Source organism: Stomoxys calcitrans, chromosome 2 (genome assembly GCF_963082655.1).
Source record: "Stomoxys calcitrans chromosome 2, idStoCalc2.1, whole genome shotgun sequence".
Taxonomy (NCBI): domain Eukaryota; kingdom Metazoa; phylum Arthropoda; class Insecta; order Diptera; family Muscidae; genus Stomoxys; species Stomoxys calcitrans.
The window spans coordinates 31,277,780-31,301,685 of NC_081553.1; the positions used below are offsets into that span (position 1 = coordinate 31,277,780).

Genomic DNA, 23,906 nt, shown 5'->3' on the forward strand with positions numbered 1-23,906 from the left:
TCAATGGGGTGGGGTGGGGTGGGGTGCGGTTATGACGTCATCAATGGGGTGGGGTGGGGTTTGCGGTTTGGGGTGGGGTGGGGTTTGGGGTGGGGTGGGGTTATGACGTCATCGATGACTCATACTCTCGATGCTCAAAGTTTCAGAACCCCCTTATATATACTACTCCTGTCTGCTTGAACTGTGTTGGTCTATTATCAAACATTTGTCGCTGTTATAATATAAAGAATTCATAGGCAATTTACGTATGAATGTTTGCCACAATATATTCCATAACATAGGGTACTTTGCTCGACTGAAGGAGAGGGCATTGCTATAAGCCTATAATTTTAAGAGGGGAGTTTAAAAAGGTTGGGTAAAATTGATTGGCAAAGTGTTGATAATGTGAGCTTTCAAAGGCAATTTATTAAATAAATTAAAATTTATTAAATTAAATATTTATTTAATAAATTTTAATTAATTTAATTACATATTAAATTAATTCGTGATTTATAGCATAGTTTCAGAGATATATTAGATTGCTCCAATTTTCACCAATTTCCTCTTAGTTTCTATGATACATAAGGAGGTAGGGCAGACACTCTTCCCTTTTTCAATCTCTCTGCCTCTGAATTTTCTACAAAATGAAAGTTTCCAAGTGGATAATTGCCTAATGTGAAACAAAATTTTGTCCATAAAGGCCTATAACACATGACTGCAAAAAATATTGCATACTTTTAGGTTACTTTTTAATAATAGTGCCTACTTTCTTCTGTATTCCCATGACACTTCTTAACCATGGCGAAAATTTCCTAGAAAATGAACTTGTTACAAATTAGCACTGCATGTGGTGGTCACTGCAAGCAATGCCGCCAATGTCCTTGATAACTTGTTTACCAATGCTTTTGCAGTTAGGGCAGTGGTGGAAGGCAAATGAGCTGTTGTGACCGCAGTATAGTCCTTGTGGTCGCTACTTACAGTAATATAGTATATTTTCGCGCTCGTTTTCTTTCTGTACTACAGACTGAATGACTTTGTTTTTTTCTCTTTCTTTCCCTCTGTACACAAAAACTTTGTTGCATTTGGTTCATAAAATATTTCAATTCATAGCGTAGCAGTGATTGAAAGGTATAATGATGGCCTCTGCAATTTTGCATTTAGATTTCCTCTACTTCCTTTCATTGCTGCCAAGTCTAGGTGGCCAATGCGTTGGTGCTGATGCGAACTATGATGATGACGATAATGGCGATGAACACTAGCAGGTCGTTGGTTAGCCTTTGGACTAATGGTCAGCATTATGTAGTATAACTGTGCAGTTGGCAGCAGTGCTGTGTAATTTCCATTTAATTTATAAATATTAATGAACGTTTACTTGCTTTATTTTTTTTAGCGAGCTCGTTGCCTCTCCATTGAATGCAATGACTCAAGGTAATTTTGTGGCTATTTTGCAAGTGGCTAGGCCTCATTGCGGCTGGTAGTGGCAGTATAGGAGATATAAAATGGTTTTATAAAAAACACAAAGTGGAAAAAAATTGGAAAACTGTGGCAAATTACTGGTGGGTACTAAATGGAATTTGTGGTATGGTTCTTTCAAATATTTAAAGCACGGTTTTTGTTTTTCCTTTGAGGAAGAAGGAAATTCTAGAATTAAGTTGTGGAATTTCTATGTCTGGATGAGAAAAATAACTGTACGTTATGAAAGGAAGTAAATGGGCAATAAACTGAATAGTTACTAAATGTTATTCCATTTATTTATCGTAATTATAATTCACTTGCTGGACAGGGCCCGCTCCGCTGAGCCTTCTTTAACTCTCTAATATCTATTTAGGGTGGGGACACTTCGCCCTGAATATGGATATCGTGCTACTGAAGCCTATGTCCGCCTATGACGCTGAACGCCTGCGTTCAAATCCTGGCGGAACTTCGGACAAAATTTAATGCGATGGTTATCCCCTCTTAATGTTGGCGACATGTAAAAAATTCTCCCCAAAGAGGTGTCGCACTATGGCACACCGTACGGACTCCGCTATAAAAAAAGGTCCCTTATCGTTGATAAACTCAACTTGAATCGGAAAGCACTCATTGATGTATGAAAAGTTGGCCCCTGCTTGGTTCCTGGGCAAATTTTTACTCTACTCCCAAAAGCCTTTCATTTGAGCCCCATATTACTGTATTGGTATATATTTCGGGTTTAGGGGGTATTTTGGGGGTGGTCCCTTGGCCATCAAAGTAAATATAAAGTTCATGTTCTACTTTCAGACACATTTCGTATGAGTCCCATAATGGCATGATCGGTAAATAAGTTGTGTTTGAAGGTGGGGGGTGGACCCCAGGGTCTTTGTCCCAAAATTAATTGATTTTCCGAAAATCAATAAATTTCCACCCCAAATAACTTTTATATACTAGGAACGTATTTTGGGGTGGGGCGGCTCCCCAAACACATGGATCTATATTGTCGTGATTGGTCTATATATCCATCTGGCGGGTTTTGGGCTGTCCCCCTCCCTAACAATAGAAATCATGTTTTTTTTGGTGATTGTTAGAGTGCAAAAAATTTCGAACTAATCGCATTACCAATCTCCGAGATATTAGAATTTTTCAAAGTAGGGTAATGAGAAGTGCTTTTTAGGGGAGACGTTTAGACTAAAAAATGGATATCAAATTCGTGTCCGCTCCCAAATCCCTTTACTTTGAACCCCATATTGCCATAGTCGGTAATTATGAGCCGTTTGGAGGGTGTTTGGGGACTGGGGCGACCACCGGCACTTTTCCCTGAAAATAGATTTCAAATTCGTTCTTTACTCCCAAATACCGTTGATTGGAGCTCCATATTGCTAAAGTCGGGGTGATTTAGAGCGTACCCCCAAAATTGGATATCAAATTCGTTTTCTACTCTCAAATACCTTCCAATTGAGTCCCATATTGCCATAATGGTTCAATTAACCTAATCGACGTTTTTTTTAGGAGGAAAAGAGCCACCTTGACTTGAACGCAAATTTCAATGACATATTTTTAATCTACTCCCAAATATCTTTCATTTGAATCCTATATAGCCATGATAGGCTGATATGCTCATTTGGGGGTATTTGGGATTGAGGCAACCTCCCATTACTTGAACCTAATTTTCTATGCCATATTTGCAATCTACTGCCGGATACTTTTCATTTGAGTTCCATATTGATAGAAACGTCGAATATTTCTGTTTAGAGGAGTTTTTTGGGTTTGGGCGGCCCGCTGGTTACTTGGACCCAAAATTTAATATGATTTTAATTTTCTAGTCTCCAATACCTTTCATTTGATACCCAATATTGTGGCCATCATTCCTCTTTTGGTTTTGGGTGGGGATTTTGGTGTAATGGGGAGGGTCAACCACCATCCAATGTCTAAAAATTATATAACCTATGTTTCCTTTTTTTGAATTTACGGAACAAACAAACAAACCGAGTCTCATATAGTCGCGATGGGTCATATGCACATTTGGGGAGTTTTGGGAGGTGGGGTGACCCCTTCACTTGATCTGATTTTGTATTCCAGATTTGTAATCTACTCCCGAATACCTTTCATTTAAGCCCCATATTGATATGGACGACCAATTTGTCTGTTTTTAAAGATTTTGGGGTTAGGGCGACTTCCTAGGTATTTGGACCCAATTTGTAATACCATATTCGTATTCTACTCTTCAATACCTTTCATTTGATATCCATATTGTCTTATCGGTCCACTTGGGATTTTGGGTGATATTATCGGGGTAACTGGGTAGGTCCGCCCACTTCCGATATCAACAAATTATAAAGAATATTGCTTCTTCCTGACCATATTTGCAATCTACTCTCGAATACCTTTCATTTGAGTCCCATATTGTCTTGATCGTCAAATAAACCTATTTTAAGGGGTTTGGGACTGGGACGGGCCCCCCCGGTATTTGGGCCCAACTTTTACTACTACTCTTGAATACGTGTCATTTGAATCTCATATTGTCCCGATCGCTCCACTTTTTTTTTTTTTTTTTGGGTAGTACTTTTGGGTAAGTGTCCGCCCCCTCCCGATATCAAAAAATTATATAGCCTATGTTTCCTTCTAGACCAACCTACACAATCTGTGAAAATTTCAAGGTAATCGGTACAGAAATATCCGAACCTTTCATTATTGTGGGATCTGTCCTGTCTGTCCATCAAGCTGTCTGTCCATGTCAATTTGTGAAGAAATTATAAATCGCTTTACGATTTTCTTGAAACTTGCCACTCATTACTCATACACCTAAGCGTTATCAAGCTTCGATAACCATTCTGTAAAGCGTGGATCCGACCCCCATTAAGGGTTTGGGCTATAGGTAATGCGTTAAGGAAATGGACAAAAACTTTCTAAATAGAGTCGGAATGCAGACTACCACTAGATGTTTGTCCTTATCTCTTCACTTAACGAGGACTAATTAGATTGCTTATCGCAGTGCTCATGGGTTTCGCATAACTGGCGATTACTTAGTGGCTTTACGTAGGCGCTTTCCGGTCCTACATGTAGTCAATAAGATTTCGTTATCTCCCTGTGTTTCATTAAATCCATGCTGATTCTCACCGGATGGAAATTTTCCAACAAGGCTCACCTTAGACATCTTAGTTACTGACGAGAGGAGAGAAACCGGTATTGCAAAATTCTCTCTTAGACCCTAAAGCTGAAGATCAGTTTCTATGACAGCTATATCTAAATGTAGCCCGATATGGACCATATTCAGGACAAAATCGGGAGATCGGTTTATATGGCAGCTATATCCAAATGTGTTCCGATCTGCACTTTTTTTTAGTTCGAATATTGGCGAGTAGTAAAACTCAATATGCCAAATTTCAACGAAATCGGCTAATAAATGCGCCTGTTTTAGGCTTAAGATAACTTGGTTAACCCGAAGCCTTTCGGGTCCACGCAGTCCGAGTTAAGGGAGTGGGCGACAAATGCGCATTCAACATTGTGGAACAGCGAAACGGTCGGTAGGACGGCAAAATTTCAATGGGGGGATCCAGATCGTGAGAAGATGAGGCTATTACTGAAAGGAAACAAGAAGGAGGTCAGTATAACTATTGGCATCATAACGGGACACATAGGACTACGAGCTCACTTATGTAAAATCGATGCGGCAAGTGAAAGCATGTGTAGGGCATGCGGGAAAGATGAGACGTTGGAGCATTTCCTTTGTCATTGCCCGACTTTCGAGTCTAACTGATACCGGCACTTAAGTGGAGACACAATACCAGACATGAACCAACTTAGGGGAGCGGTATTGAAAACAATTAAGGATTTTGTAAATAGGACGGAATTTCTAACTTAAAATTTTCTTTTTAGAGGTTACTTTACAGTTTTTAGAGCGTACAACAAGCCGATTACTGGCTTAGGTGTATGTCCATAGTGGCATGTGGCGGATTAATATCAGCACCCTCTGTTCAACCTAACCTCAACTGAACTATAAGCTTAAGACCCTAAATCGCCAGGTCGGTCCATGTGGCTCTATATCCAAATATGGTCCGATGCCGCCCATTCAAGAACTTAACCTGAGTTTACTGAGTCTGTGTAGTATATATACTTTGGATCGTCGTAAAATTCTAAGACGATTCAACAATGCCCGTCTGTCCGTCCGTCTGTTGTAATCATTCTATAGCCTTAAAGAATTGAGATATTGAGCTGAAATTTGGTACAGATAAGTCCTTTTGATTCACGCTGGTTAAGTTCTTGAATGGGCCAAATCGGACCATATTTGGATATAGCTGCTATATAGACCGATCTGTCGATAAAGTGTCTGAAGCCCATAAAATGCAAATTTTGCCATGAACATTCCACTAAGGAACAGGGGCAAACTTCTCACATATCAATGAGTGCAGTCCGATTCAAGTCTAAGCTCAATGATAAGGGGCCTCCCTTTGATAGCCGAGTCCGAACGGCGTGCCACAGTGCGAACCTCTTTGGAGGGAAGTTTTATATGGCATAGTACCTCACACATGTTGCCAGCATTAGGAGGGGAAAACCACCGTAGAAAATTTTTTCTGATAGTCTCGCCAGGATTCGAACCCAGGCGTTTAGCGTCATAGGCGGACATGTTAACCTCTGCGCTACGGTGGCCTCCGAAGCTGAAGCCCATAAAAGCTTTGTTTATTACCAGAGTTCGCTGTAATTTGAAACAGTGTGTTGTTTTGATCCTCCCAATATTTTACCTTAATATGGGCCAGATCGGACTATGCTTAGATACAGCTGCCATATAGACCCATCTCCCGATAAAGATCTGAAGACCATAAAAGCTTTATTTTTTAACCGATTTCGCTGAAATTTAAAACAATGAGTTGTTTTAAACCTCCCTATATCCGCCCCAAATATGGTTCAGATCGGACTATAATTAGATATCTGCAATATGGACCGATCTCTGGATTTAAGGTCTTGGGCCAATAAAACGCTCATTTATTGTCCGTTTTCGCCGAAATTTGGAACAGTGAGATGTGTTAGGCACTTCGACATCGTTCTGCAATTTGATGCAGATCGGTCTAGATTTGGATATAGCTGCCATATAGACCGATCTCTCGATTTAAGATTTTGGGCCCATAACCTATTGACCGACGTCATCGAAATTTGTGACAGAGAGTTGCATGAGAGCCTTCGACATCCTTTATGAATTTGATTCACATAAGTTCAGAATTGAATATAGCTGTCATGTAGACCGATACTCGATTTGAGGTTTTGGGCCCATAAAAGACGTTTTATGGGTCATTTAGTTGTTCAAGGTCCTTCGACATCCCTCTTCAATTTGGCCCAGATATAGCTGCCATATAGACCGATCTCCCGATTAAGGGTCTGAAAACCATAAAAGCTTTATTTTTTATCCGATTTCGCTAAAATTTGAAATACGAAATTCAACAGTGACTTATATTTCTTAGACCACTCAATGTCCGTGCCGAATTTGGGTGCAAAAGTTTTTCAATTTTCACCAGATTGTGGGAAAGGAGGTTTACATATACACCCGCGGTGATGGGTATCTAAAGTTTGGCCCGCCGGAATTTAATGCCTTTTTACTTGTTTTTAGTGTCAAATATTTATCTCTCCATATAACGGGTTTTAGCTTAACAGTCATTTGAGCTGATAAACAAATACAATCATCATTAATGATAGTTCAGCTTGTCACTTGGTTGGTTTCGTTCTAATGAATGAATGAACAAATGCCAACATTTGCTAAGCCTCAAAATCACTTCAAAATGTTGACTAAAGGTAAACCACAATTAATTGGGCAAAATAAAACAAACATTTCAACAGATATGTCACGATGGCAATAAATCGACATACTACTGGTAGTATGAGAGAGGATTGTAGATGAAATAAAAAAAAACTTAATTTCTAGTATTTTTAATAATTTCCCAAAGGTATTGAAAATTTTATGGGCAAAACGCGTGCGAATATTCAAGGAACGAATGTTAGAGGAAGAAAAGAAACAACATGGCTTGACAATATTCCATCTCAGACGGGAACTCGAGACTAATGAGCGATGTGAGAAATAAAGAAACCGTTGCTGCAGTGATGAAAAAACTTTAACAGATGGTAAAGAATAACAAATTGTGATTGTATTGGTCGCTAAAAATTCGAAAATCGAATTAAAAACCAGTAAAAAAAGGCAAAAGTCGGGCGGAGCCGACTATATAATACCCTACACCTACCCTACAAATATAAATTCGATCAATATACAAATATATATGTCTATGAGAGCTATATCTAAGTCTGAAACGACTTTCAAACAGATCGATTGAAATTTTTTGTTTCCTACGGCCATATAAGTTTAAACCCAGCGATAAATATGTATGGGTGCTACATCCAAATTTGAGCCGATTTTGATGAGATCTTCCAGATAAGATTGGTAACAAAACAATTCGTGCCAAATTTTGTGCAGATCGGTTACAAATTGTGTTTATTACAGCCTTATAAGTGCAATTTGGGCAATACATATATATGGGAGCTATATCGAAATCTGAACCGATTTTAGTGAAATCTCTCAGATATGTTAAAACTGGAAGCAAAATAGTTTGTTCCAAATTATGTGCAGATCGGTTGAAAATTGTAGCTACCACAGCCATTTAAGTGCAAATCGGGCGATACATGTATATAGGAGCTATATCTTAATCTGAACCGATTTTGATAAAATTTTGCAAATATATTTAAATCAGCAATCCGTGCCAAATTTTGTGCAGATCGGTTGAAAATTGTAGTTACTACGGCCATTTAAGTGCAAATCGAGCGATACATATACATGGGAGCTATATCTAAATCTGAACCGATTTTAATGAAATTCTGCAGATATATTTAAATAAGCAAGAAAACAGTTCGTGCCAAATTTTGTGCAGATCGGTTAAAAATTTTAGCTTTTACAACCATTTAAGTGCAAATCGGGCGATACATATATATGGGAGCTATATCCAAATCTGAACCGATTTTGCTGAATTCTCGTAGATATTTTAAGACCAGCAGCAAAATAGTCCGTGCCAAATTTTGTGCAGATCGGTTGAAAATGTTAGCTTTTACAACCATTTAGGTTCAAATCGGGCGATATATATATAAGGGAGCTATATGTAAATCTGGAAAAATTTGTACTAAAATCAATAGGGTTTGTCCTTGGGCCGAGAAATTGATATGTGCAAGATTTCGTGATGATTGGACAACAAATACGACCTGCACTTTGATTACAAGAATATATGGACTCACAGACGGACAGACGGCGTTAGTTTGTCTGCCCGTCTTATGCAAATGCAAATTTACCCACGAACATTCCATTATGGAACAAGGGTAAACTTCTCACATATAAATGAATGCTGCCCACTTCCAGTTTGAGCTCAATGATAAGGACCCTCTTTTTTATAGCCGAGTTCGAACGTCGTGCCGCAGTGCGACACCTCTTGGCGGAGCGGTTTTTATATAGCAAAGTACTTCACAAATGTCGCCGGGAGGGGATAACCACCGCTGAAATTTTTTTCTCATGTTTCCTCCAGGATTTGAATCCAGGTGGGCTTCCTGTACGTCTTATAATTGGCCAGCAATTTCTTTAAAACTTGGTATTGGCCTTAGACAATGTTACGGAAATGCAAGTCGGCAAAATCTCAAACTGTCTTCAAGGAAACATATTTGCATACAGTCACCGAAAATTTTTTCTTCCAAAACATTTATTTAACTTTTTCCGAAGTATTTTGTCCATTGGACTTTGAATTAAATGACATTTTCACCAAAGTAACAAAAAACCGAAAAAAAAAACAAATGTCATGCAATTTTATTACAAATGCATGAAATGATGACACACATATCCACAACAACACTATGCCACATCATCAATACTACCACATAACGGCACTAGTAAACAGAGGGACAAAATACACACGTACCGCCACTTATGGCCATAAAAGCGCTACAACGTTTCATTGTAATGGTTTGGCGGTGGAAAGGTGCATGGCATATGAATGAATGAACGAGCGAACGAGTGAGCGAATGTAGGTTTCAGGATTGAGGTTGCAATGAAAACCAGTAATGGATATGTGTGCAAACATATAAGCAGACACAAGCACACACGCACTCACACAAACAGATGCCTCTTTATAGGTATGCGAGTGGGTCCGCGAATACCCATACACACATATATGGTTGAAAGTCCTATTGTACAACAATTCAACCTGTCCTGTTGCAATATTAACCATTATAATGATGATAAACATAAATGTGTTTATTTGTATTTGTACAAATGCGTTCGACATAACGCACATATACAAGCACATGTGAATACACCCATATTCAAATACACTCATCGACATGCTCACGTACAAATTTATGCATAAGCGGCCTATCGTTGGCAATATCAACAGTATGAAACCGCTGACAAACAATCCTTTGGCATCACATACATGTATGCACATACACATACGTATGCATACATTCTTACATACATTAACTGGCTTTACCCAACTAGCTGATGCTGATGGCAGAAATATGCAAATATGTTAAAGGAATACATGCTACATACCGAACTGAAAACAAAACATTGCGAAGCAAAGCAAATAATACCAAGGTATGTTAAAGCAAGGTGAGTATTTACATACTGTATATCTGTAGATACGTATATACAATATATATATGGTATGAATGTTTGCGCGTTTGTGGGAATGGGGACTGTCTTTGCTTGGGAACTTCGCGAATTCAGTCCCTTTAAATGAAGAGTCTACAAACATCATAATAACAATTTATTTATAATAACCGTTTTATGTATGAGTGAAATGTTACAGAAATTCATAGCAAAGAGGGTTATCTTATAAAGCAACCTGAAGAAGCAACTTTTTGGCAGCTATATTTAAGTAAAACTCCAATTTGACCATATCCCATTGACTGTTTACAATTTTCGCGAACTACGGTAATAAATGAGCCATAAGAGACCAAATTTGAAGAACGGCCTTTATAAAAGCTAAAACCAATGGGAAATGATGAAATGGGATATTCAACTTCTCCAAGTACTGCATTCAAGTAAGATTTCCTATGATGGTAGAGGTTAATTCAAATTAGAGTGTAAAGAGGAAAAACAAGTAAGAGCGTGCTAAGTTCGGCCGGGCCGAATTTTATATACCCTCCACCATGATACGCATGTGTCGAGTTCTATGCGTGGTATCTCTTTTTAGGCAAGCAAGGGATAAAAGAAAAGAATTGCTATGTTATTGGAACAATATCAAGTTATGATTCATTTCGGACCATAATTGAACTGAATATTGGAGACCATAGTAGAAGACATTGTGTAAAATTTCAGCCAAATCAAGTAAGAATTGCGCCCTTTAGGAGCAGTAAAATAGGGAGATCGGTTTATAGGGGAGCTGCATTAGCCTATAAACCGAATTATCCCATTTTCGACACATATATTGAAGGTCATGGGAGAAGCCGTTGTACAAAATTTCTGCCAAATCGGATGAGAATTGCGCCCTCTAGCGGCTCAAGAAGTCAAGATCCCATATCGGTTTATATGGCAGCTATATCAGGTTATGTACCGATTTACGCCATACTTAGCACAGCTATTGGAAATCATAACAAAACACCTCATGCAAAATTGCATGTAAATCGGATGAGAATTGCGCGCTCCATTGGCTCAAGAAGTCAAGACCCAAGATCGGTTAATATGGCAGCTATACCAGACTATAAGCCGATTGGAATCATGCTTAACACAGTCGTTGGAAATGATACCAAAACACTACGTGCAAAATTTCAGCCAAATCGGACGATAATTGCGCCCTCTAGAGGCTCAAGAAGTCAAGACTCAAGATCGGTTTATATGGCAGCCATATCAAAACATGGACCGATTTGAACCATACTTAGCACAGTTGTTGAAAGTTATACCAAAACACCACGTGCAAAATTTTAGTCCAATCGGAAGAGAATTGCGCCCTTTAGAGGCTCAAGAAGTCAAGACCCAAGATCGGTTTCTATGGGAGCTATATCAAAACATGGACCGATTTGGCCCATTTATAATCCCAACCGACCTACACTAATAAAAAGTAATTGTGCAAAATTTCAAGCGGCTAGCTTTACTTCTTCGAAAGTTAGCGAGCTTTTGACAGACAGACGGACGGACAGACGGATGGACGAACGGATGGACGGACGGACATGGATAGTTCGACTTAAAATGTCATAACGATCAAGAATATATATACTTTGGGGTCTCAGACGCATATTTAGAGGTGTTACAAACAGAATGACGAAATTAGTATACCCCCATCCTATGGTGGAGTGTATAAAAATACCATTAAAAGAGGTGTTGGAGTCAGCGAAGACATCTGAATCATCTGACAAAGAACCTGGCTACAGACACTTGAATAACGAGAATGTTATAAGTGACTTGTTATGGAGCAGCGTCAACCTTCAGAGACTATAACGAAAATGTCTTTAGGAGCAGTCCACCTGCGGTCCGAATACTTGTGATGACAGCAAATTTCCCAGCCGAAGCTGTGAGATTAGGTGATAAGCTTAATTGAACCAACTTAAGTAGCACAAAGATGAGAGGACTTAACCGAGAGATTAGCAAGTAAATCTGTGATCACAAGCAGAGTATGGTTGTTCGTTAAATCACCCTCCAATTCGAGGAGTAAAACAAGTCGAGTCACAATAGCCTTAAATGGACAAAATCCGGACTCGAAAGGGTGTGCAGGCCATATTGGCGGACAATTTGTCGAGCAAGCAATGAAAGACATGACGAAATAGATCATTCTAAGGAAGGCAAGCAAGCTAAGAGTCGATGCTGAACTACGGCTATTTCGAGCGGAAAATGTTGCTGAAGTTAGAACGTAAGCCAAGTCTTCAAAAGCTATTGGCACACAGGTAATGTAGGAGAAAAAACTGGCGGATAACCTCAATTTGTCGATTTCTACCCCACTCTCCACGCCTCAATTTGTCCATATATTTAAAAAAAGCCATCAACCGGAATATTTTAAATGGTCGGCTGCTCTCTGTTCTAATTCCTAGCTTGTGAATGTCCCTACTACCAGCAGATTATCAGCAAGGATGCACAGCACAACAACTACGCAATGGAAAACAACTCAGTGAGCGAATTGTTTTCGAGAATCTTCTCTTTTCAACGATGTCATAGAGTTTAATCTCCCAAGCTCGACGAAGAGGTGAATGGCCTGGGGTGTTTTATCTCACCGATTATGTTTAACATCAAGCTCTCTAAGCTCGTCCGTCCCTACTGAAGTCGGGATAATATTTTATAAGGATGTCTGGAACCTGGAGGGAGACTATCAAAATGGGAAATTTACAACCCATTAACGTCGAATTGGTAGAAAAATACCCAAGAGTAGACCTATCCATTAAAAATTTTAGCTCGAGTTAGGAATGAGGCATGCCTATACAGTTTGGTTTGGCATAAAGCGGCTATCTTTACGCACTCGACTGCTATCGTGATCTCCACAGACGGACGGACGGACGGACAGGGCTAGAACGACTCAGAATGACGATCAAGAATATATATGGTATATGGGGTCCTAGGTCAATATTTCAAGGTGTTACAAACGGAATGACTAGGTTAGTATACCCCATCCTATGGTTGTGGGTATAGAAATAGAGATATTGAGCTGAAACTTTGCGCAGATTCTCTTTTTTGTCCACAGGCAGGTTAAGTTTGAAGATGGGCTTCATCGGACTATAAAGCCGCTATATGGACCGATCTGCCGATTTGAGGCTCATTAAAGTCGCATTAATAATCCGATTTCGCTAAAATTTGGTACAGGGAGACATCCTTGCCCAATATCGGCCAGATTTATGGTTTAAGGCCCATTAAGGGTGATTTTATTAGTCGATTGCGCGAATTTTTCACAATGAGTTGTATTGCAAATGCGATTTTGCCCATAACGAACAAGGGAAAATTTCTCACATTTCAATGAGTGTCCGATTCAAGTTTAAGCACAATGATAAGGGCCCTCCTTTTTATAGCCCAATCCAAACTGTGTGCCGGCGGGGATAACGACCGCAGAACTTTTATTTTTGATATTTTCGCCAAGATTTGAACTCAATTTTTCAGCATCATAGGAGGAAATGTCAACCCCTGCACTATGATGGTCTTTTCTTAGACTCCTCGAAATTCTTGCCGAATACAGTCCAGGTAGGACTACATTTGGATATAGCTGCCATATAGACTGATCTCCCGTTTCGAGGTCTTGAACCCATTAAAAGAGGCATTTATTGTCCGATTTCGCTGAATTTTTGAATAGTGAGCTATAGTAATCAGCTGTATTGTAATTTTCGACTTCAGTGTTCTATATGGTTCAAATGGATTCAGATGCTATTTTGAAAAATGAGTTGTATAAGACCCTTGGGTTAGGTAAGTTAGGTAAGAGTGGCAATCCTTTACAGACTCACTATAGACTATAGACTAGATATAGACTATATATAGCTGCCATCTTGATGAGTGAATTGTATTGGACCCCTCGACGTTCATGTCGAGTTTGGTCCACATGGGACCATACGTTATAAGCCGATCTCGGATTTTGACGTCTTGAGCCATATAGTGAACACAATTACTATCCGATTTGGCTGAAATTTAGCACGAAGTTTTTTTCGATTTCCAATTATGGTCTATATCAGTTCATAACTTCATATTGCTCTCAAGTAAATCGATTTCCGATTTTAGTTTTTGGGCCTTAGTATCTAATTTGACTGAAATGTTGTACAATTGCTTCTCCTATGATCTTCAAAACCTGATATAGCTCCCATATAAACCGATCTTTCGGTTTCACATCTAGAGCCGCTGAAGCTACAATTATTGTTCGATTTTTCTAAAGTTTCGAACATTGTGTTCTGTTACGACTTCCAATACCTGTGTCAAGTGCGGTCGAAATAAATCTTTAACCTGATATAAATCCCATATAAATCGATCTCTCGATTCCTAGTTTAGTGATCCTGAAACCCGCAATATATGTCCAGTTTCTTAAGCCCTCACAAGCAACAATTTTCGTTCGATTTGGCCGAAATTTTGCAAATAGTGTTCTTTACGTTCATCAACCTGATATAGCTCCCATATATACCGATCATTCAATTTTAGGTGTGGATGCCCCGATGGCCGCAATAATTATTTGATTTATCTAAAATTGTGCCAAGTGCCGCTCAAATCGGTCTTTAACCTGATATAGCTCCCATATAAGCCGATCTCTCGATTATACTTTTTCGGTTCGTAGAAGCTTTAATTTTTGCCTGGTTTGGCAAGGTTTTTGATAAAAATGCCAATTTGCCCATGAATATTCCATTAAGGAGTAGTTTGAGCTCAATGATAAGGGAACTCCTTTTTATAGCCGAGTCGGAACGGCGTGCCGCAGTGCTATACCTCTTTGTGGAGAAGTTTTTACAAGGCTGCCATATCAAATGGTACAGTAGCTCCCAAATGTCGCCAACATTAGGAGGTGATAACCACCGCTATAAATGTTCATAAAGTTCTCGCCTGGATTCGAACCCAGGCGTTCAGCTTTTTAGGTGGACATGCTAAACTCTGCGGTACGGTGGCCTCCGGCAAGGTTTTGGTACGTTATGCCCTTAAACTAAATTAAATTTGTTTAAATTTTTACAAGAATCCATTGTGGTGGGAACGGCCGAACTAAGCATAGAACGGCCGAACATAGCATGTTCTTTCATTCAAATTGTGGCTATCCAAATCGCCAGCTATGATTTACTTTTGTTTTTGGGTCGTTGTACAGAGTAAGGTAAGAACTCAAACATATGACGGTATGGATGCGCTGAAGAAAGCCATGGTACGGTAATGGCCCGAACGGCCTCAGAGCAATAGTCAGGGCAAAAGTTGGTCATAATGTTATCGTTTGAATTCGATATAGTCCATACATTATCTGGCTTCTAAATGCATCCTAAAATATTTGATGTAGAGGATAGGATATTCCGAAGCCTAGAAGCTTCGAATGTATGCTTCTTATCCTCCTTACTAGCAAGACAATTATGTCCTTTACTAGCATGAAAATAATATCCTTTACCATCCATGCTATTTCGATAACCCTTTTTCCTCGCACTCTCACATTTATACCCACATGCGGTTTTTGGTATAAAGTTACGGTGTACCATATTCATTCATGTATTCAGGTGCTGTTGGTTTGGCAATGATTATGAAGCGGATATAGAGGTGAAATTCAACACGGAAATGGTTTAACAAAAAAGGTCATGGAAATACTCACTTACTACCCCAGCCAATCCTTGGCTGTCTCCAACCAGAAAAAATTCTCCAAAATATACCTTAGTGAGAGTAGATTGTTTTTCTTTTCTTTTTTTGGCAATAAAACGTCATGCAAAGGGGGGAACAGCAAAATTATAGATATTAAGGTGAATTTGAAATGAGTCCTTTTGCTAACTCCCCTCTCTTATTGCCACAAAAAAAAGCCAGGAGTGAAATTGTGGTCTACTTGGTAGTACGTTTTTGTGTGGGTTTTTTCTTTGTTTTTTTTTTCTCCAATTCCCTGCGTTTGGTTGAATGTGTGAATGTGAAATAGTAATCACTTCGTGCAGGAACTGTGCCAAAGACATATGTGGGTTAGCACTTATTATTAACGTTTTCGAAAAATGGAAAATGGGACATATGGGGCGAGCGTAGCAAATCCTTGGCAGCGGCAGGCGATTTAAACAACACTTTTTTTATGCATTCTTGGCGGGCAAAATGTTACCATTTAATATGATAATTTCCATCTAATAAACACCTTTTGTTTTTATTACAATGTTTCATTTTTCGCCCAGTCTTTTGTTGCAGCTGGCTGAGTGTATAAGTGAGTGTGTATGTGTGTTCATTTTCCCAGCCACAGAAAGAAAATAAAACGACAACATCAGCCAAACAACATTGTCATTCTTATTTTAATGTAGTGCAAAATGGCAGTGACACAATACAGAAGGGCTATAGTAGATGAAATAGTACACTTGGAAAAAAAGAAAAAACTAAACAAAAATGTTTTTGGCATTTCAAAGAATGTTATGAAACAAAAATGCAATTCCAACCTTTATCATTTTTGAAGGAAAAAAAAAAGAATATTGAAATTTTATGATTTAGCTGGGGAGAAGGCAAAGTACCTTCCAAATGTCGCCAGCATTTGGAGGTGATAACCACCGCTGAAAAATTTTCTGATGTTCCTGCCAGGATTCGAACCCAGGCGTTCAGCGTCAAAGGCGGACATGCTAACGTCTGCGGTGGCGTCCTTCCTACTTATCTCATATTTCATTATAAGTTAAGTATAATTAAAAAAAAATAAATAATACAATTTTTCCACAATCCTTTTAGATTTTTTACCTAAAGAATTTTTTATTTTTTTCAGTGTATGTTTTTATGCGATAGAGTTTTCATTTGTATACAATTCCTTTTTTTTTTGTTTGTGCCTTTACGTTGACGCTCAAAGCAATAATATGCGAATTGCCTGACAATTTAATTTTGGGTTTACATGAAGTGGGCCTAAAGGACCTTTGCGCCACACAATAGCAAAAAAATGGAATTGTATGCCCGCAATTGTGATACTCAATTGCGTGGTTGTAACAATTCTGAAAACGGAGATCTTAACAATGATGGCATTTAAGCCATTTGGGGGGAAAAAATGCCATATTAGCATTCAATTGGAGATTATTGTAAAATTGGCTAGATTTGTCCGATTTAATTTTATTCATGAGAAAGGAAAAACATTGAGGAATAAAAAATAAATGACAAACTTAGAAGGTGAGGCTTAAGGATAAAGGACAAATTTAAAGAGAATTTTTTTGAAGGAAAATCCAAATTGTCTTTAAATTTTCGAGAAAAACAAAATTTAATTTTTTTCTAAAAATAGAATTTTAGTTAAATTTTCCATGGCCTAGTTTATACCCACCACCATAGCATGGCTGGTGATCATTCCACTAAGGAACAGGGGCAAACTTCTCACATATAAATGAATGCAGTCCGATTCAAGTTTAAGCTCAATGATAAGGGGCCTCCTTTTTCCTTTTTTTTTCTTTGAAGAGAAATTTTACATGGCATAGTACCTCACAAATGTCGCCAGCATTAGGAGGGGAAAACCACCGCTGAAAATTTTTTCTAATGGTCTCACCAGGATTCGAACCCAGGCATTCAGCGTCATAGGCGGACATGCTAACCTCTGCGCTACGGTGGCCTCCAAGCGTAGCATGGCTGGTTATAACTCAAAAAATCCTCATTGGAGGATTGTAGTACCTCAAAATATTGATTAAGGACTCCATAAATATCATATCTCTGTATCCTATGCGGATAGTACTCAGCGGAGCAATTGACTACTCAACCAATAATCAGCCCATTAGTGAGAAATTAGTGAACAGATTTTACGCAGCCTGTTCCGGGTTTTAGGAATCGGAATAATTGTAGGTAGAGCTGGAATGGTACGAGAGTTCCAGCGTGTAATACAGATATTTGGGATCTACTCAAACTTTGCAAAGGGTATCCCACTCCTCTCAGTCAAGTGACGGAACACACGAGTGAGGTGGAAGAGAAACTGCATGTCATCTCTCCAGCCCCCGGTTTCCTTTTTATACCCACCATCGTAGGATAGGGGGTACATTCATTTAGTTATTGCATTTAAAACACATAGAAATATCAATTTCCGGCCCTACAAAGTATATATATTTCGGATCGTCGTAAAATTCTAAGACGATTTAACGATGTCCGTGTGTCTGTCCGTCTAGCCGTCTATCCCTCTGTCCATCCGTCTGTTTTAATCACTCTAGAGCCTTCAAAAATTGAGATATTCAGCTGAAACTTGGCACAGATACGTCTTTTTCATGCACGCTGGTTAAGTTCTTGAACGGGCCAAATCGGACCATATTTGGATATAGCTGCTATATAGACAGATTTTCCGATAAAGGGTCTAATGCCCATAAAAAGTTTAATTTTCATTCGATTTTGTTGAAATTTGAAACAGTGAGTAGTTTAGGGACTCCCAACAACTGACCCAAATATGGTTTATATCGGACTATATTTAGATATAGCGATCTTCGATAAAGATTCCAAAGACCATAAAAGCTTTATTTATTACATGATTTCGCTGAAGTTTGCAACAGTGGGTTACTTTAAGCCTCCCGACATCTGACCTAAAAATGGAATAGATCGGTCCATATTTAGATATATAGCTGCCATGTAGACCAACCTCCCGATTAAGGGTCTAAAGCCCATAAAAGCTTTATTTATTACCCGATTTCGCTGAAATTTCCAACAGTGGGTTACTATAAGCCTTCTGACACCTGACCTAAATATGGGACACCTGACTTAATATCAGACTATATTTAGATATAGCTGCCATATAGACCGATCTGCCGATAAGGGGACTGAAGCCCATAAAAGCTTTAGTTATTACCCGATTTCGCTGAAATTTGAAACAGAGAGTAGGTTAAGACCTCCCAACATACGACCATAATATGGTTCAGATCGGTTTATAATTGGATATATCTGCCAAAAAGACCAATATTTTGTTCTACAAAATTGAATAGTGATATATTGGGTTGCCCAAAAAGTAATTGCGGATTTTTTAAAAGAAAATAAATGAATTTTTAATAAAACTTAGAATGAACTTTAATCAAATATACTTTTTTTTACACTTTTTTCCTAAAGCAAGCTAAAAGTAACAGCTGATAACTGCCAGAAGAAAGAATGCAATTACAGAGTAACAAGCTGTGAAAAAATTTGTCAACGCCGACTATATGAAAAATCCGCAATTACTTTTTGGGCAACCAAATATATATTATAGTTATCCAATTTTTACCGGATTGTGACGAAATGTGGTTTACATATATATACCCGAGGCGGTGGGTATCCAAAATTCAGCCCGGCCGAACTTAATGCCTTATTTTCTTGTTTTCTCATCGAACATTTGCTGCAGTCGAACTACAATGTCTGTGCTTTTGCCGGTATTGAATTGGCAACAGTCATCACAATTGATGCCTATATGTTGAATTTATCTAACACCTTCTGCAGTCCTTTTGCGATTTTGTTCTCAAGGAGTTTGTCGTCAGGAGTTTGTCAAGTTATCCTTCACCCAAGTTGCTTTTGTTTAAGATAGCCTTGTGGATTCCTGGCAGACATGGGATCGGGATTTCAATGCCTTTAGAGGAAAGCTGATGGCACACCTTTGCTGCTTATTGGGACGTCAGCTTTAAGCTTTTCATTGCATTTTCCTGTACATCTCTATGCAAATGGTGATCCATTCTTTGAGTATTCCTACTTTTAGGCACATTTTTGGCTCAATTGGTACTTAAGTAAGCAGAATTGTCGAGTTTGTAGTGAAGATCAGCCAGAAGTATTACAAGAGCTACCAATGCATAGAAAAAAGTCAAAGTTTGGTGCGGTTTATGGGCTGGTGGCTTCATTGGACCGTACTTCTTCAAAGATGATGGTAATCATAATGTAACAGTGAATGGTGAACGCAACCGTGAGATGATATCCAACTTTATTTTGCCCAAAATAGAAGAGCTTGACTTGCATGGCATGTGGTTTCAACAAGACAATGCCACATGCCACGACCTACGCGTGGACTTATTGAGAGGCTAGTTCAGTGAACATTTTATTTCACGTCCGGGATTAATTAACCGCCTAGATCGTGAGATTTAACGCCTTCAGACTATTTTTTGTGGGGCTATGTTAAAGCTCATGTCTATACAGACAAGCGCGCTTCAATTGATGCATTGGAAGACATTTATTCGTGAGATACAGGCCGAAATGTTGGAAATAGTATGCCAAAATTGGACTAAGCCGATGGACCATTTGAGGCGCAGTCACGGTCAACATTTGCATGAAATAATCTTCAAACATTTCAAATAAAGAAACATTTATACAACATTTATACCCACCACCATAGGATGGTGGTATACTAATCTAGTCATTACGTTTGTAACACCTAGAAATACTCATCTAAGACTAAGACAAAGTATATATATTTTTGATCGTTCTAAGTCGAACTAGTGATGTCGGTCCGTCCATCCATGTCTCGAAATCAGGATAGCGGTCGAACGCGTAGAGCTTGCCGTTTGAAATTTTGCACAGATACTTAGTATTGATGTAGGTTATTGGGAATTGCAAATTGCACATATCGGTTCAGATTTGGATATAGCTCCCATATGAACCGATCTCCCGATTTGACTTCTTGAGCCCCTGGAAGCCGCAATTTGCATTCGATTTGGCTCAAAAATGTGCACGTAGTGTTTTGTTATGACTTCCAATAACTGCGTCAAGTATGGTCCAAATCGGTCTTTAAGCTGATATAGCTCCCATATAAACCGATCTCCCGATTTGACTTCCTGAGCCCTGAGAACCGCAATTTTTGTCCGATTTAGCTAAAATTTTGCACATTGTGTTCTATAATGACTTCCAATACCTGTGCCGGTCGAAATCGGTATATAACCAGATATTGTTCCCATATTTTAGCAGAATGCATGGTTGTGGGTTCCCAAATTCGGTCCACCCAAACTTTGCACGCTTTTACTTGTTTTTTTCTAGTTTTTTTTTAACTTTCCAATAGCTCTTAAAATATCACCCCTTATTTGGAAACATAGTGAGGTGCTATTTCCAAATACAGACCGATCTGAGCCATATATAACACGAATGTCGAAGCGCCTAACACAGCACACCGAGTCAAATTTCAGCGAAATCGAGAAATAAACTTGCTTCTATGGTCCGAAGATCATAAATGGGGAGATTTAACCTGGTCTTGACCATACTCGGTACGAATGTTTGCGGCTTTGGCACAACTAACTTTCTCAAATTTCAGCAAAATCTTGTTATAAATGTGGCTTCAATGGACCTTTGACCTTTAATCAGCAGATCGATCTATATGGGGGCTATATCAAGATATAGTCCGATATTTCCCGTCTTCAAACTTAACCTGCCTATGGACAAAACAAGAATCTGTGCAAAGTTTCAGCTCAATATCTCTATTTTTAAAGACTGTAGAGCGAAGAAAACAGTATCAGACAACTCGGTTTTCGGAAACTCGGTGTTCGGAAACTCGGACTGCACTCATTGATATGTGAGAAGTTTGCCCCTGTTCCATAGTGGAATGTTAATGGGCAAAATTTTGCAAATTTGATTACACTTTTATCTGAACCCTTAGCTTTCATTTTCAATTGAAGTCTCAAGAAGAAGTTTTAAAATAAAAACATATCTTAAAGGCAGCTATAATTTAAAATGAAGCCTACTTTTAGGCATTATGCAATTAAAATTTTATATTTATTTACCAGCCAAATGATAAGATCAAAAAATTAATAACAGCTTAATCAAAACAAAAATTCCAGTTTCTCAAAAAAAATCCAAAAGTTTGGCTTGTTGTTCCAGAAAATAATAAATAAAAAATTTCCCTTCGTTCTTTTGACAAAAGCACACCACGTTTTGCTTATAATATATCTTCTTGCAGCTTACAGCTTAATCCATTACAAAGTTTTTTCAACTTCTCATTTTTGGTGTTCCCCAGGAAAGCGCGCATAACAAAGATTTTCGCATAAACTTTTCACCCAAATCAAAGAGCAACAAAAGGCTTGTTGTTGAACAATATATCACTTCCCTAACAAATCACTTTCCCGCAGTGCGCTTGCTGACTTGTCTCGCTGTTGTGTGTTTTCCTTTGCAAAATTTATTAAATGCGTAAATCATAAGCCGACTTTGGTTCTGTTTTCTGCTAATTACATTCTTTGGCTTAATTTCTTAACTTTTGTCATTAAGCAGAGACCCCATTTAACAGTCACAGCCAAAGCCACACCCACTTGCGACATGCCTTTCCTACCATCATTTCTGGCTTGGACGATGCCTTCTGTGTGGTTTGGGTGGATGGCATGTCAGTTAACCCAACAGAGAGAAAGAAAAGTTTCGTGAGGAAATAAAACAGGAAAAACGGATATAAATATCATGGTGTTTTCGGAAAGTAAGGATAATGACTCTCAATTTCATTATTTCAAAAACAGAAACGACCCAAATTATTATTTAGATTAAATTATTATGAATGTTTTAAAACAAAAACAGATACCGCCCCGCGTCCCTCAATACTTATTAGTTGGGTCCGTTGTATACCCTTGCCTAACACTACAACCATGGCTGTGTCATGACCGAAAGTATTGTAAACGACATTAAGTGACAAAAATTATACATTTTAAAGGATTGTTAGGATTGCGTTTTTTTTTCGAAAATGTCTTCGAATTTATTCCTTTTTGCTCAAAAGGTTGTGGGTTAATGGGCAAACAGGAGAAACGAAAGACTATAAATACAACATAAACACAAATAATTCAAGCAAAGACTTCCCAAAAGGAATACGAAAAGGTCATGGCAATTTATGACAGATTTTAAATGATATTTTGCTTTTGCTTATGGAAAAGTTTAAAGATGTATTACTTTGATATCATAAATAAATGTCAGAAATAATTATAAATATTTAAGATGACTATATTAGGCAACATTGGGTGTTGGGGAAATACTAATTTTGTCATTTAGTTTAGAACATGCTAAAATGTCAATTTATGACCCTATATAAGTAAGGATCAGAGAAAAAATTTAGAAGTTAATTAGGAGTATGTTTCTTCGTCAGATTTTTAATGACATTATAACCTTCAAAAATGTTAACATTGCACTAAAACTCTTCAATGCTCAATGGATCAGTTCTTTATATTTAAATTGCCTGAAAATATGCTTTAAAATTTTTTCTTAGAATATCTTGCCCTTCATAGCATAGACTTCAAGGAGAAACCATTTCAGTTATATCGAAGTTGAAACTCATAGAATAATTAATATTCTGTCAATATCATAAATATTCATGCTCCATGGGCTTATTATTCGGTAAAGAAATGTTAGGTGCCAACATAGACGATAATTTGTTACAGTCACGATGACCTTTGTAATTTAATTTGCATAAACATATCCCAGCAAATATTGTAGCAACAATCAGATAATTCTCAAAATGTCATCATCAAAGGTGTTGTTAGATCTAGCATCAAAATGTTATCCTAGAATTTTTGTACACACCACCATAGAATGGGGGTATACTAATCTAGTCATTCCGTTTGAAACACATCGAAATAGTGATCTAGGATCCCATAAAATATATACGATCCATCCATGTCCGTCCGTCTGTCGAAATCACGATAGCGGTCGAACGCGTAAAGCTAGCCGCTTGACATTTTTCGCAGATACTTAATATTAAGGCCATATAGAACGATTAACAGTCTTGGCCCCATATAGACTGATCTCTCGTTTAAAAGTTTTGGCCCCTTAAAAGCTGCATTTATAATCCGATTTCGCTGAAATTTTACACAGTGACTAATGTTAGGCTTTACGACATCCCTGCCGTATATGCTTCAGATCGGTCTATATTTGGATATAGCTACCAAAAAAAAAAAAACAATATTTTGTTCTACAAAATTTAGCAATGGGTTGTACTCATTAGATCACT

At 38.3% G+C, this 23,906-nt stretch overlaps 1 protein-coding gene across 1 annotated transcript in view; it reads right to left on the bottom strand.

Moving 5' to 3' along the window:
* Positions 1 to 23,906, bottom strand: part of LOC106086889 (neural cell adhesion molecule 1) — a 679,760-nt gene that overhangs the window by 465,696 nt on the left and 190,158 nt on the right. The gene's annotated exons all lie outside the window — the stretch shown is intronic.